Below are 17,180 nucleotides of genomic sequence, written 5' to 3'. Positions count from 1 at the left end.
GTGCGGTCATATAGACTTGTTGCCATAGGATGTGCTGTCACATAGACTTGTCGCGGTGGGGTGTGTGGTTACATAGACTTGTCGCGGTGGGGTGTGCGGTTACATAGACTTGTCGCGGTGGGATGTGCTGTCACATAGACTTGTAGCGGTGGAGTGTGCTGTCACATAGACTTGTTGCCATAGGATGTGCTGTCACATAGACTTGTCGCGGTGGGGTGTGCGGTCATATAGACTTGTTGCCATAGGATGTGCTGTCACATAGACTTGTCGCGGTGGGGTGTGTGGTTACATAGACTTGTCGCGGTGGGGTGTGTGGTTACATAGACTTGTCGCGGTGGGGTGTGCGGTTACATAGACTTGTAGCGATGGAGTGTGCTGTCACATAGACTTGTAGCAGTGGAGTGTGCTGTCACGTAGACTTGTAGCGGTGAAGTGTGCTGTCACATAGACTTGTCGCCGTGGGATGTGCTGTCACATAGACTTGTAACTGTTTGGTGCTGACACATAGACTTTTGGCTGTGGGGTGCTGTCACATAAACTTGTCATGGTGGCGTGTGCTGTCACATAGACTTGTCGCCGTGGGATGTGCTGTCACATAGACTTGTAGCGGTGGAGTGTGCTGTCACATAGACTTGTAGCGGTGGAGTGTGCTGTCACATAGACTTGTCGCTGTGGGGTGTGCTGTTACATAGACTTGTCGCTGTGGAGTGTCCTGTCACATAGACTTGTCGTGGTGGGGTGGGATGTCACATAGACTTGTAACTGTTAGGTGCTGACACAGACTTTTGGCCCTGGGGTGCTGTCACATAGACTTGTCACTGGGGGAAGGGGGGAGGTTGTCACAGTAATTTGTCACGTGGGGTTGGAGGGGGGCTGTGACAGTAATTTCCCGCGCTGGGGGGGTTGGCGTGGGGCTGTCACACTAATTTTTTACATGGTGTAATCCTGCCTGTGCAGGGAGGGGAGGAGGTGAGCTGTGTCTGTTGTGAATGGTGGATCCTGTGTTATCTATATATAGGTATCACTGTAATTGTAGGGGGGAGGGGCAGGGGTGCTGTTAGTGTACTTGTGTGTGGGCACTTTATGGGGGGAACTGCGAAGGAGGACTCTGTGGGGGAGGTCACTGGGGGGGTTACTGTGGGGGGGCACTGTATAGGGACGCTGTGGATGGGGGGACTGTGGGGGGCATGTGGAGGGGGGCTACTTTGGAGGGCACTCGGAGGGCATGTGTAGGGGAGTACTGTGGAGGGCACTGTGGGGGGAGGATACTGGGGGGCACTATTGAGGGGGGACTGTGGAGAATGCTGTGGTTGGGGGGGAATGGAGGGGGCATGTGGTGGTTGGCTACTTTGGAGCGCACTGTAGGGGTGACACTGGGGGGGCACTGTGGGGTAGCACTCTGGGGGGCATGTGTAGGGGGTACTGTGGAGGGCACTGTTTGTGGCACTGTAGGGGGGGACTGTGGGGGGATCATAAGGGGGCACTGTGGGAGAGTGCACTGTTTGGGGGGTGATGTGGGGGCATGTGTGTGTGGGGAAATGTTTTGTTTTACTTTACTTTACTTTAGCAGGGTGGGGGGGGCAGGGGGTGCTGTCACATTATAGTAAGGTTGGGGTGCTGACAACTAGTCGCCCCCAGGGTGCTGACAACTAGTCGCCGCCGGAGGTGGGGAGCTGACAGCCGGTCGGGGTGCTGACAGCCGGTCGGGCTGCTGACAGCCAGTCGGGGTCAGGGAGCTGACAGACGGTCGGGGTGCTGACAACCGGTCTGGATCGGGGTACTGACAACCGGTCGGGGGTGCTGACAACCGGTCGGGGTCGGGGGTGCTGACAACCGGTCGGGGGTGCTGACAACCGGTCGGGGTCGGGGTGCTGACAACCGGTCGGGAGTCGGGGTGCTGACAACTGGTCGGGAGTCGGGGTGCTGACAACCGGTCGTGGTGCTGACAACTGGTCGGGATCGGGGTGCTGACAACCGGTCTGGGTGCTGACAACCGCTCTTGGTGGGTGGGGTGGGCTGTTAGTGTTACTTGTGGTGGGGGAAGGGTGTCTGTCAGTGTTACTTGTGGTGGGGGGGCAGTAGGTAGCCTTGCAGTGGGGGGCTGCAGGAGAGTTCTCTCTCGGCTCTTCCCTGCCCCTCTCCATTCACTATACACAGTACTGCTGTTTGCTCTCATAGTAGGATTTTATCCTAAACCATGAGTGTATAACAGTCTCCCCTGGCCACGCCCCTCTGTATAGTTTGCAGCAGGGGATGGGGCCTGGGTGGGGAGAGACTGTAGTTCAGCTCAATAGAGGTGGGCGTGTCGTGGGCATGTTGTGGGCGGGGCTATGGTGGGAGAGGAGTGAGACCAGGAAATCCTGCCTTTTCATGCTTCGGGGGCGCGCACACAAAGGAGGGAGAGCACAGAGCATTGTGGAAAGGCAGCACAGAGGCGCCATCTTTGAAAGCTGCAGTGAAGATCGGATTCTAAAGTAAGAAACTGACATTCCAGCTGATGCCGGTTTGAGCTCCTGTATGCTGTGTGTTACTATCCTTACTGAAAGGGGAGCAGCAGCATAAAAAAAAAAATTTACCCTGTGTGGCCGGACAACCCCTTTTAAGTGTGCTGTGTCTTAAGTGTGTGATTTAGGATTATTGACTTGGGATTCAGGGACTTTGGAAGAGACACTTGTATTTAATTACTGCTTATCTATTTGCATTTTTCCATATATTCCTTTTCTGTAATCTATCTGTAGGATCCCCATTTAGATGTGCTCTATGACTGACAATGCCGTCCAGTGTACATCTTGTGCCATGTATGCAGTCCTTGACCGACCGGCTGCATGCTGCTGTACGAGATGTGAGTGTGTTGTGCTTTTGAAAGCCCAGATGCTGGATCTAAAACAAGCAGCTTCAAGACTGAGATTCATTGGCAACATAGAAAGAAGTTTGCTGGTCACTGAGCTGCACTCGCTGGGGTAGATGTGAGGGTGAATGGTAGTATGGGTGTGCAGTCTGATCAGGCAGCTAACTGGGTAAAGGGAAGAGTGCCTGGGAGGCTAGTAAAAATTAAAGAGGGTGATGAGAAAAAAGCTAATCTTTTAGTTTTTTGTCCAGTGTGTTCACAGAGAAAAACAAAATGTCAGGTGAGATGCAGAGTGATAAAGTAAACTCTCCACTAAATGTCACCAGTTTAACCCAGGAAGAAGTGGAGATGCCTTAAAAAGATTAATATAGACAAACCGCCAGGCCCAATGGCATACACCCCTGGATTCTAAGGGAATTAAGTAATGTGATAGACAGATTGCTGTTTCTTATATTTAAGGACTCCATAGTAATGGGATCTGTTCCAACTTATTGTCGTAAAGCTAGTGGGGTGCTAATATTCAAAAAGGGGTCAATAAGTAAAGCTGAAAAGTGTGGGCGGCTCCGTCTAACTTCTATTGTGATTTAAGTGTCTGAAGCATTTCTAAGAGATGCTATCAGGGAGTACCTCCAGGTAAATAGCTGTATATCTCATCAGCATGGGTTTATGAGGGGTTGCTCCTGTCAAACAAATCTGATCAGCTTCTACGAGGAGGTAAGTTCTAGACCGGACCGGAGAGTCACTGGATCTTGTGTATCTGGATTTTTCCAAAGCGTTTGACACTGAACCGCATGAAAGGTTGGTATATAAAATTGGAATGTTTGGTCTGGGCGAGAATGTGTGTAAGTGGGTAAGTAACTGGTTAATGATAGAAAGCAGAGGGGGGTTATTAATGGTACCTACTCTGATTGGGTCACCATTACCACTGAGGTACCACAGGGGGCAGTATTAGGCCCTATTCTTCTTAATATATTTATTAATGACCTGATAGAAGGATTGTGCAGTAAACTATCAATATTTGCAGATGATACAAACTATGTAAAGTAATTAACGCAAGAGAGGGCAGAATGTGGTTGCAATTCAAATAAGTTAGAGACTTGGGCAGAAAAGTGGTAAATGAGGTTTAAGGGCTCTTTCACACGAGTGTATATCGGCCCGCTGTTTTCACAGTCAGCCGATATATGCTATGATCTGATGCACTGGATTCCAATGCATCAGATCACATGGCCGTATTCCCCCGACGTAAAAGCACCTGGCCGGGCCAGTATAGCGCTGGGCGCTTTTACGTCGGGCCCAAAAGATAATCCTGGAACTATCTTTCAGGCTGGAATAAGTCAGCCGCTGCATGGGCTCCTACAGGAGCCAATGACAGCGGCCGGAGAAGAGAGGTGGGAGGGAGTTTAGCAGCTTAACTGCTAAACTTCCTCCCTCTTCTCTCCTCCCCTCCGGCTGATTGCAATGGGAGGGGCCTGGCTAGGGGTAAAACTAAGCTCCACCCCATCCCTCTTCCCATTGCTGGCTGTGGACAAGGGGCGGAAGATTAGCTCCACTCCTGCCCCTCCTATTGCAAACAGCCAGAGAGGAGGTAAGTCGGTGATGGTGAGGGAAGGGGCAATGGCATGGTGGCCTTGGCGTACATGCGCCGGGGCCCATGCCGCCTGAATGGGCACACAAATGTTAGATTTGTGCGCCCATTCACAAGCTTTTGGTAGCCAATATACGCTCGTGTGAAAGAGCCCTAACACTGATAAATGTAAGGTTCTGCACACGGGCAGGAAATACATGTCACCATTGCACACTAAATGGGAAACCACTGGGAAACACTGACATGGAGAAGGACCTGGGAGATTTAGTTAACTGTAAGCTTAATTGTAGCAACCAGTGTCAGGGAGCTGCTGCCAAGGTAAATAGGATCGTGGGTGCATCAATAGAAGTCTAGGGGTACATGATGAGAACATTGTTCTTCCTCTTTACAAGTCACCGGTCAGCCCACACATGGGATATTGTGGACAGTTTTAGGCATCTGTACTCAAGAAGGACATATCAGAGCTTGAGCGGGTACAAAGGCGGGTAACTAAAGTAATAAATGGAATAAGGGGAATTAGCAAAACCGGGGTTATTTAGTTTGGAAAAAAGATGGCTGAGGGGCAACCTAATAACTATGTATAAATATATCAGGGGACAATACAGAGATCTCTCTCATCATTTATTATATCCAGGATTGTAACACGGGGTGCCCTCTGTGTCTAGAGGAAAGAAGGTTTCTACACCGACATAGAAGGAGGTTCTTTACTGTAAGAGCAGCGAGACTGTGGAACTCTCTGCCTGAGGACGTGGTGATGGCAAATTCGCTAAAATAGTTTTTTAGAGGGGCTTGGGCAAGTTTAAAGTGTAAAAATTAGTTATAGTCACTAATTACTTCAGAACGGTTGTTGATCCACAGATTATTCCGATCGCCAAACTTGGAGTCATGCAGGAATTTTTTTCCTTAAAAGAGGAAAATTGTTTTTTTTGTCTTCCTCTGGATCAACATGGGAAGGAGGGGAGGTAATAGGCTGAACTAGCTGGACATGTGTCTTTTTTCTGCTTAACCTACTATGTTACACTGAATGGCTCCTTTATTAGAGCCGCCCTTTAAGTAGCACACTGGGCCTCTTTTGGCCGTCAGAGCCACAACATTTTGTCATGGTGTAGATTCCACCAGCTGATGGAATCGTTCTGCAGGAATATAGGCCCCTGAGGACAGGAAGCTTCTTGTAGTTGCTGCAGATTAGATGGAGGTGATGACAGGTTCTAATCAGCAGGGAGGGGTCATTGGTTCATGCTGCTTGCACCAAATTCAGACCTCCCATCAGCATGGGGCAACGGAAATCTGCATCCATCTGACCAGGAGATGTTTTTCCGCTGCTCAGCGATAGACTTTTTGTGCTCTTTTGCCCCCTGGAGTCTCACCTTTCTGCTTCCCTTAGACATAATTGCGCTGGAACTGGTCGTCTGCTGTTATACCCATCTGTGATAAGGAACTCAATCTTCGTAATATAGAGCTCTATATCCGCTGTGTTGGCATAGGGCTACATGATACATTTTTCTTCCTGCAAACACCACTAGGGGGAGCTCATCACTTCACACTGATCAACCACTATCTGACTGTTATATGCAGATGATTCTAATGATGTACATGTAATATGGCCAAGATTTGGGATGCTGTCCTACATTACCTGGAGTCAGGAGGCATGGCCCGATTTCCCCCCTCATGCTGAAAATAAAAGCACAGCTCTACTCATATCGCTCTCCCCCTCCCCCTTCTGGTCTGCACAGTCCGCACTGCTGGTTCCCAGATCACATGACAAACACATGCTGGGGAACAGCAGCACGGACTTCACAAGATGGAAGCGGGAGGAGCAATGAAAGTTAGTACAGCTGTTTGTTTTTATAATTAAACAGGGCAAGAGAATCATTATTAATAAATAGGGCCGAGTAGGGCATTATTATTAAATGGGCTATGAGGGGCCTTTATAACTAAACATGGCATGAGGGGCATTATTGATAATTGGAGCCACGTGGGGCATTATAATGAAATGAGGCCATAAAGGGACATTATTATTATTAATAAATCTCATCTTAGATGGGTGAAAACGGGACCTGGAACTGACGTATTGGAGTGCAGAGGGGAACCAGTTCAGGTGAAATACTCCCTTCACTCCTGGAATCATTCCTGAAATTGCACAGTTGCTTTAATGCCAGAATTCGGCTGTACAGCCCTTATTAAATTCCCCCATGGTTTGTAATCAAAAGTATCCTGACGTGCGAAGGACCCCTTAACGGGAACTATTGGTAAATATTGGACTTTCATATTGTAATGGTTCACTGTGGAGTCCGTCAGAGACCTGATGAATAGGGTTGACATCCTTGTCACGGGGCTCTACCGTCTCCTCCCCACAGGGTAGCTCGGGACCCGACCTCATTACTGCTGGGGGAGTTCACATGGGTTGTAAAGGGGTTATACCTTACGTCCAGTTGCCACTCGTGACGCCACTGTTCCTCCTCATAGAGCGGATCTTGTAGATGAATAAAATAGTCCAACACCAGAAGAATATATTTCGGAACAAAACGGGGAACGGTCGATCTTGTCCATTTACTTCTTAATTAAGTCAATAACAGTTCTAGAAATCACAGCATACAAGAATTATATCTCGGTGGTGCTCACGGGGTAATGAACAATCCACAGTCCAAGTTATCTGCAGGTCCTTCCACTTCGGCAATCGCTTTTTCCACCGGCAAAAACACTCACATTTTTTTCCTTCTCTTCTCGCTAATAAGCAGTTCCTTTCTCTGAGTACTCAGCAGTAGTACAGAGGATTCCTGGGGTGAACGGGCACAGGCTGAGCATCAGGCAATCGCTCGGCCTCCTCCATACGCCACACACAGACCGACCTCACAGCCTCTCGGTATTGTCTCCTGACTGGCACACCGGCTCAGACTCTTACTCTGACTCTTGCATTGAGCTGGATCATATTTTCCTCCAGCAGGTTTCGGGGTATTCTGTAGCTTCCAAATTGTATAGTGTGCACACATCATTGACCAGATCAGACACAAATTCTGGTCTAAGCTGGGAGAGTCTCTCTGCAATGAGTAGAGCCTCAGGCTTTTACTGTAACACATGATAACTGCCCTTTTATGGGCGTGCAACAGATTACATCAGTAACATATACATATTCTTATTTGCTGGATTATATAGAATCCCCGCCTCCCCCTCCCCACACCTCTCTCAAGTCCAATGTACATAGGAGCCTTTGTCTTAACATGTGGTCAAAACTAAAAGTATCTCTTTGTTGGAGAAGTTTCTATGTGGGGGATGGGAAAGGGCTGGAAAAACACTCAGTATTGAATACAGGTATACATGTAATACTATGACTTTTAACTCTCAGAGGCTGTTTGTGCAACTTATGTAATAAGCTTATTAAGCTAACATTATACCACACATCTCTCACCATGCCATTGTCCAGCAACTACCATAATGAAATTATGCAGTCATTAGCCTCTATAGAGTCAAATCACTACAGCTGTGTACTACTTCCAGTTTAGTACAAATCAATAGACATTTTACACTAACTAATCATCATGTCTATCACAATCCCCCCTTAAAATGTCTATCCTCTAACTCTCCATCTAATTCTCACAGTTCTCTGCGTGTGAGCCTATAATCGGAGCGTGTTGTAGGTTCGATTTAGAGTCTTCAAGGGGGTGTAGGACTTGTCCACTCCTGGGGATGCATCCTGCAAACTCATTGTGGGAGCTGCTTTTCCAGCATCCGTTTCACATTTCTCTCTGACACAGGATAACACAGCAGACTAGAACGAAAAAGATAATCAGTGCACATACAACAGCGACGCCCATCTGAGCCAGGATCCTTTACCACCCGCTCATCCATGGCGAGTACTGGTCCCGAAGATTAGCTCTTTTTAGTTAGTGCGGTCAGCTTCTTAATGGCAACTGCGTCTTTACCCGCGGGTCACGTGTTGTCTGGGATGTAGGTACAACAAGTCTCCCCTATCATCTTACAGACACTCCCCTTTTTAGCTAAAATCATATCTAAGGCCATTCTATTTTGAAAAGTCATAGTCGAGGTAGGTCGTATTGGTCGACTAGTCCCTATAAGGCGTCTCTAGTATAATTTATAAACCGCAGCTAATTATAATAAACATAATTAATCGAGTCAACATTTTATTTACCATAATGATCAGGAAAATGGACTCGAATCTAGTTTTAACTTGGTCTCTAATTTTTAAAACTCGTCAGGTACCCCCCTTGGCTGTCCTATGACGTCAATGTACATGTGTAGGTCAAAACTACCACCAGGAGTCTCTCTTCTCGCTCTAGTATAATGTTACAATACTAGTAATGTGCACAGGTACGCACGGCATGGGACTCCCTAATCTTCACCCACACCAATGTCCCTCCTGGAGATAGCCCCGAAGGTGGACACGTCCAGGCCGCCGACACTGACCCTACACTACCTAGTGACAAGACTGGAAGTAACCGCCGTACCTATGCGGAAAACAAGGATAGACCAACATGACAGGATAACCACAGAACACAGACAGAGTTGGATCGAGATAAATTAACTATTGGGGGTAACCTCATTATCCTCAATGTTGTCTGACAGGATGTGGAGGAGCATAAGGGCTTTACTAAGGCACACTCCCCTGTCCAATTACCCTCCAGGCGGGTTCTCCACCTCATGTCTCCACAAAGCCAGTAAATGTCTCCTAAGGACTGGACCTGATTCTGCATCCATTCCGCTCCTATCATACCATAGGAGGAGCAATACCCGTTAGTGAGTTCCCCAAAAATCTCCCTCCACCCTGCCCATTTGCCTGGCAGGTGTAGTTTCCAGGGTAGTCAATAATACTCTCTCCGGTGCAAAACACTTAAGTAGTTATAGAGTATTCCTTTTTCCACTTCTCACAAGCAGTGTAATTGGTGGAAGTGCTAACAACTAAACTAAGGAAAAACTCTTCAGCATCTACAGGGAGATTTAGGGGGACCATCCCCGAGTGTGGTCGGGCACTACCGCACACGCAACAGTTAGACTTGTTGCTCCTGTTAGCATTATACCTCATCAACTCCAACCAGAGATTCTGGTCAGAGTAGCTAGTCGCTACTGTCAAGGTGTCCTCAAAAGGTAGGGTTGGCTATGATCATCATGTTCGTCAAGGTCTTTATCTTACGGCGGAGGGGGTTAATTATGGGCACGGGACTAAGTGAAGGCTTCCATTCGGGTGCATCTACCATATCCCTTATTTTAAACTTCCCTAAGGGATCTGTCCTCCCGTACCGGTATTTCCCCAAACTGTAAGTCCCCCGGGCTTGAATCTCCCATGGTTAGTGTAAAAACCGCATTAAAACCAAGCAACATACTAAGTTCAGCCTTCCAATACCTGCTGTCCTTATTATTCTCGAGGAGGGTTATACGACTAATTAGGGATTTCACGCTCTTACCTTTCTTATTTAAGGCACTTCGCGGTTTATAGGACTAGTCTGTTCCTGCGTTCCATCCCACTAATCCCCAATAATGGCAGTCTTCTCGCCAGACATCATCAGTGGCGCAAACATATTGTATTCCCCGGGTATATAAGTCATATAACCAGCCGGACTGGGCTAAATCTGGTCCGTGGTGGAATCTTGCGCCTAGACACGGGACCGCAGTACAATAGTCGAAGGAATATGCAGCTACTTGTTTGTTGGACGAGTTATACCAGAAGGTAACCATACCCTCATATTCTTCCGACTAAGGATTCCAGTTGCCACCCTCCTCTCTCACTAGCCTTAACCAGAGTAATGTCCTTGGCACAACTAAGACTGGTCTCCCGGATCTGAGGCTTTCTTACAGTATGAAGCGTGGATCCATGTAAGTCTTTCAGCTAGTTTCACAGCTGTGGCAGTAGTCAGAAGCACCTGGTAGGGACCATCAAATCGAGGCTCAAGAGGGTGCTTCCTGAGGAACTTCTTGACGCACACCCAATCCCCAAGCTGCAAGATATGTGTCCCAGTGTCTGCCTCTGAGTCTGGAAGAGAACACCTGTGCATAGGCTTTGGTTAGTGCTTTAACAAGGAAAATCACATACTTAGTCAACACATCAGATTGTAATTGTAACTGCTGAGGATAGTAACAACCTAGCCTTGGGGCTAGCCCAAACAATCTCGTAGGGAGATAATGCATGATCCCCCCAGGTTCATATCTAACACTGAATAGGGCTATTGGATGACAGTCTTTTTAAAGTGGCGTCATTTTTAAGTATCTTGCATTTTAGCGTACCACTACGTCTCCCCACCTTTCCACTACTCTAAAGGTGGTAGAGTGTGTAAAAGGCCTGGGATACACCCAGAGCAGACATGACATGTTACATTCACCTGCGAAGTTTGTACCTCTGTCTGACTCTGAATCACTTCTGGTACCCCATATTCACAGTTTACCTCATTCATGAGCTTCTTTGCGGTTACCTACTTGTTTGCCTTGGTAACAGGGTAGGCCTCCAACCTGCAAAGACATCAACAACAACAAGCACATATTCATACTTCCCAACAAGTGGGAGCTGAACGTAGTCAATTTGCAATCCCTGAAATGGGTAGAGTGGTCCCGGCAAGTGTGATGTGGCAAATTTACTTCTGCCCTGTCTCACCCATGGCATAGATCATGCTAAACTGGACAAAGGAGCTTGGGGCAACTGCCCAGTTTATCCCCCCAACGCCCGGCACTGGGTGGGATTCAGACCCACAACTCCAATGCTGTGCCAACTGCTGAGTTCCCACTCCCGGCTGCAAGATTTTTCCAGAGCAGCACCAGTTCTGTGCAATGTGCTAACCCAGAGAATCAGGTTTATTCCCAGCACCCCCTTCTTCCCACTCTATCCCCCACACACCCTATTGCACCTGTCACCTGTATATACAGAGATATGGCTGGTGACTGCTTCATACAGCTTTATGTAGACACTAGCTGATATAGCCGGCTTTGCCCAAGTTAACTTATTACAGGTGTTTACATCTTGTTCGCCCAGAAAATGTTATGAAGTCATGATTACTTCAGAGGAACCAAGAATAAAATATGTATACGCACAGTGGAGCTTTAGATTCTCCTCAGGCTGCATGTACCGATGTCCCTCTGCAGAATGTGCCATCCCTCTCACTCTGCTCACTTTTTACCCTTAAATGTTAAGCCGCTTTTTATTCAGATTTAACCCCAGACTGGGGATTGCAGCCCTTTCTTAGCCTAAGAAGCCATGCTCCATCCATGCAGTCCGTGGCTGCTTCATTAAATACTTTACAGCCTTTTAAGCATGCACACAGAGGTTAGTTAGATTGTCCTCAGTATATACAAATAGAGGAGAGGTAGATTCTCCTCAGCATACAAATCATTTCCATAGGCTTTACGGTTTCTGAGAAAACAACTATCCCATGTATAGCAGATTTTTGCAGTTTCTCACGCTTTGAATTAAATATTGAAGTTGTGACCCCTTTACTTTTCCTATTTAGGATGTAAAGAATGGTTGTGGCAAATTTCATGTTTGTGTGGTTCAGATGTGTGTTATTAGTTACATAACATAGGGGGTCACTTACTTCTGTACTAAGAATTAAACAAACAATTACAAACCTTTACTTTTCCTATGTGGCAACTAAAGAATGGTCATGCCAAATTTCAAGTTTGTACGACTCCAGGAAGTTAGAGATTTAGATTAGGTACGTAAAATAGGGGGTCGCTCACTTTTGCTCTTAGAATCGAATGATCAAGTTGCGACCCCTTTACTTTTCCTATTCAGTATTTAAAGAAAGGTCGTGCTAACTTTCACGTTTTTATGACACTGGGAAGTTACATAACACAGGGGGTCACTTAATTTTGCACATAGTATTGAATAGTCAAATTGTGACTGCTTTACTTTTCCTATTTACAACCTAAAGAATGCTCATACCAAATGTCACGTTTGTGCGGTACAGATGTGTGGTATTATTTACATTACATAGGGAGTCACATACGTTTGCAATTACAATTGAATAATCAAGTTGCAACCCTTTTACTTTTGCTATGTGGGACCTAAAGATTGGGCGTGCCAAATTTCAAGTTTGTACGACACCAGGAAATTAGAGAATTAGATTAGGTACACAACATAGGGGTTCTCTTACTTTTGCACTTAGAATTGATAAATCATGTTGCGACCCCTTTACTTTTCCTATGTAGGACATAAAGAAAGCTCGTGCCGAATTCCACGTTTGTACTACACCGGGAAATTACATAACATAAGAGGTCACTTTTGCACTTAGAATTGAATATTGAAGTTGCGACCCCTTTACTCTTCCTATATAGGACCTTAAGAATGCTTGTGCCAAATTTCACATTTGCACAACACCGGTAAGTTAGACAATTAGTGGCAAGTCAGTCAATCAGTCAGTCAGTGAGGGCTTTCACCTTTATATATATAGATGTAGAGCCCCCTATCTTATTTCCAGGGTTGCACAGAACAAGCTCTTACACCATGTGCGTTACCGCTATTTCCTTTTATTCCGTAAGCTCTTGCCAGCTGGCCCTCATTCCTATTGTTGATACTGTATGTTGTATCTTATTTTGTGTCTGTTGTCTCTGACTTGTAAAGTGTTGTGGATTACAATGGCGCTATATAAATAAATCATATTACTCTTGGCCACCCGGCCTGTGGGAAAAGGTTGGGGTGGCCTGGCCGTTTCACAGTCCTCAAGCACAAGGCGAAGCGCTGCTAGTCAGACCTTATGTGCCCACCCAATGATAACATAGATCTCTGCTGTATTTATGCGCCACTAGATGCAGAGACTTTGACCTTAGGGAGACGCATGTTTTATACTTACCGGAGGAGAATGGAAAAATATCTACACAGAATGACTCACTCGCTGCTGAAGAGCCGAATCCCATAGAAAGGGCGAAATAAAATGAACTGTTAGGCGAATTTGATTGACAAGAAATTGCTGTTGGCACCAGCTCATTTGCATAGATTACTGAGCGAGTGCTGTGATTGGCCGACACTGTAGCTTAATGGTTAGTGAAGCACTTCCCATGAGGAGCCTTGTTATAGACATCTCAACATAGTCACAGAGTCCTTCCCTTCTTCCCCTCTGCTCTCTAGCCAGATTTTACCATTTCAACAAGGGAAGGGACACTACTATCAAAAATTACTTTATAACATCTCAACAAGCCTTAGCATAGCAACTTGGCATAGTGTATGACCGCTTTGGCAACATAATAACTAGTTTCTTCGTATGCCATCAGAAAATCTGCCAGCATGTATTGGAAATATCTCTCTCTGTAAACCATCTCATAGACAATCATATGGGCTTTTATTTGGAGGAAGAGAGAAAATCATTACACTCCTCAAGCAGTTTGCAGATGTTGCAAAGTTGGGATTCATGGCCGATCTTAGACAGAGTGCGGCGATGGGCAAAATTATAAAAGGGGCCCCAAATGCTCAATTATAGTATCAACAACACTGTGATATTCAGTTAATATAGAAGGTGGTACGATCAGATCTGTAGCACTAATTTCCAGCGCTTCCAGAAGTACTGAGGTTTAGTGGTACTGAAAAAAAACCGCTGTACAACGACAAATATTACCCTCATAAAGTGACCATGTAGCAGTAGATACCAGCTCTGACAGGTGCTCTGTAGACCAGTGGTCGCCAACCTTTTTGGCACCAGAGACCGGCTTCAAGCAAGAACATTTTTACAAGGCCCGGCAAGGTTGGGAGGGGCGTGGGCGGGGCTTTGGTTATATGGGGCGGGGTTATGAAGGGGGTTGGAGTTTAGTGCATTCTTATTTAATTATGACATTTAGAATGTCCTGGCAGTACACACATAGGGCAGTATATAATCTATCCCTCCCCCAGCACACACATAGGGCAACATATAATTTATCCCCCCCCCCCCCCAGCACACACATAGGGCAACATATAATTTATCTCCCACCCTCCCCCCCCCCAGCACACACAAAGGGAAGCATATAATTTATCTCCCCCCCCTCCCCCCCCAGCACACACATAGGGCAACATATAATTTATCTCCCCCCCCCCCCAGCACACACATAGGGCAACATATAATTCATCTTCCCCTCTCCCCCCAGCACACACATAGGGCAGCATATAATGTATGCCCCCCCCAGCACACACATAGGGCAGCATATAATTTATCTCCCCCCCCCCAGTAATTAGCAGCCTCCCCCAGTAATTAGCAGCGCCTCTCCCTGTAATACGTAGCCCACCCCCTCAGTAATAAGCAGCCCCTCCCCTCAGTAATAAGCAGCCCCCCCAGTAATAGGCAGCCCCCCCTCAGTAATAAGCAGCCCCCCCCAGTAATAGGCAGCCCGCTCCCTTAGTAATAGGCAGCCCCCCCAGTAATAAGCAGACCCCCCTGTAGTAAGCAGCCCCCCAGTAGTAAGCAGCCCCCCTCGTTGTAAGCAGCTTCCCCAGTAGTAAGCAGCCCCCCCAGTAGTAAGCAGACCCCCCAGTTGTAAGCAGACCCCCCAGTAATAACAGTAATAAGCAGCCCCCCCAGTAATAACAGTAATAAGCAGCCCCCCCCAGTAATAAACAGCCCCCCCAGTTGTAAGCAGCCCCCCCCCCCAGTAACAGGCAGCCCCCCCTCAGTAATAACCACAACCCTCCCCCCTTCAACCCATATACTTACCTCCTCCCCGCTGTCAGCGTCGGTCCCTCTATGCTTGCCCAGACGTCAGTGTGCAGCCCGCAACGCTTCCTACCCGAGTCCTCTCCTGCGGAACTAATGAGCAGGGGACTCAGGGAGGAGGTTCCTGGTTGCACACGGAGGTCAGTGTGTGCCGGGACCAGCACGATTACCAGCGGGGAGCTGGGGCGCCCCCGCTGGTAATCGCCTCAGTGGTCAGCGGCGTCGGCACGCTGCGGGCCACATAGCACAAGGCAGCGGGCCCGATTCTGCCCGTGGGCCTTGTGTTTAGAAGAAAAGTTCCGCGGACCGGCGCTGACCTCCTAACGGCCCGGCCCCGGTCCGCGGACTGGTGGTTGGGGACCCCTGTTTTAGATGACGTGACAGCCGTTTGTCATCAGTATTTGCCTTTTGCGATCTACTGGGCAAATGTTGTCGGCATTTGTCCAATAGAAAATAATTGCAATACTGAGGCAAACATGCGGATAGATCGTGAAAAGGCTGCAAACCTTCCACAGCAGAATTGGCGGCAGAGAAGCCACAGGATTTTACAGAATCAGCAGTGTGGATGAGACTCCAAGGAATCTCAAGCAAACGCTGCAGTGGAAATCCGTTGCGTAAAATGACCTGCAGTGCAGATTGTAATTCTTGTCAATCCATGCTGCGGATTCTTAGCGCTGATTTCACCTTTTCATAAAGGAGTTGAAATCCATGACAAAGTTGGCCTGATTTGCACCAAAATCCAGAGCGGAATGCTTTACGATGAGGGAATGTAGCCTTTAGCTGTATAATTGGCAATGACCTTTTCTATTCCGTTGTCACCGGCATTTGGTATCTATGCAGTCTTAAAAAGATGTTTGTAATTTTTCAGATTAACAAATGATGAAAGTGATGAAGAAGAGTCGTCTGATGAGGATGAAGAAGAGGGTAGTAGTGATGCTGCGAAAGGAAGTGATGAAGCCTCTGGAGAGGAGACTGAGGAGGAGGATGATAAGGCAGCCTGTAGTAAACCTGTTGTTTGGAAAGGAGTCAAAAAGAGACTCAGAGACTGAATTGGGAAAACCATGATCGTCACATCCCTCTGTATGAAATCATATATGTATAGTATTTTGTACTGTAAATGTACACATTGAGTATTAAAATGAATTTAAATTTTCATTGGTCATCACATATTGGGCACTAATATTGATTTGTTTTAACCTTTGGCTGACAGCTGATGTACATCGGATATGCATGGGGTTTGTATGAAGTGGGCCCTATCTGGCTATTAACAAGTAAAGGCCCGTTTAGACAACGATTATCGCTCAAAAGCCGTCTTTTGAGTGATAATCGTTGTGTCTAATTGCACTGACATTGTCCAGTTTTCGTTAAGCAGTCGCTGATCTTTCAGTATGCTGAAAGATAGCGATCAGTTATCAGGAATTCACAGCGGAATACAGCTGATACTATTGTTTTAGTTGTATCCCGCTCTCTGAAGACAGGCGGGGGATATAAAGAACACAGCTGTCCAGCTGTGTTCTTCATCCCCCGCTCGGAGCGCTTGGCTGTATAACAGTCGGTCGCTCTGAGCAGGGAACAGCTGGATGCAGAAGACATGCGGCCCCGCTTGTCTTCTGCATCCCCCGCTTGGAGCGCAAGGTGATCGCTCAACATTTGAGCAATCACCTTGCGCTATAAATGGAAACCCGATTATTGCTCAAAAGACATCTTTTGAGTGATAGTAATTGTGTTTAAATGGGCCTTTACTATATATGAGCAAGCACGCTTGGCAAGGTCAGTTACTCGAGCGAGCCTCGCTCATCTCGAGTAACTGCCCTCTCCTCCGAGCGTGCGCGTGCTGTGGGGGTGGGGTGGGGGTGGAAGAGAGAGACATCCCGCAGCCCTCCGCTCTTCCCTGCCGACCCCCGCTACCTCACCGAGCATGCTCGGAGAAGAAGGCAGTTACTTGAGATGAGCAAGGCTCGCTCAAGTAACTGACCTTACCAAGCGTGCTCGCTTATCTCTAGCCTTTACACCTTGTGGTCAGTACTGGCAGCAGCATTTAAATGGCCCAACAGAAGGGGCTCCCACTGTCTGCTGATCTCAGAGATCACGGGGTGCCATTCATTGTGGAGGCCCGAGAGCTGCCATGGAT

This window comes from Eleutherodactylus coqui, chromosome 8 (genome assembly GCF_035609145.1).
Source record: "Eleutherodactylus coqui strain aEleCoq1 chromosome 8, aEleCoq1.hap1, whole genome shotgun sequence".
Classification (NCBI taxonomy): Eukaryota; Metazoa; Chordata; class Amphibia; order Anura; family Eleutherodactylidae; genus Eleutherodactylus; species Eleutherodactylus coqui.
This window is presented reverse-complemented; position numbering follows the sequence as displayed.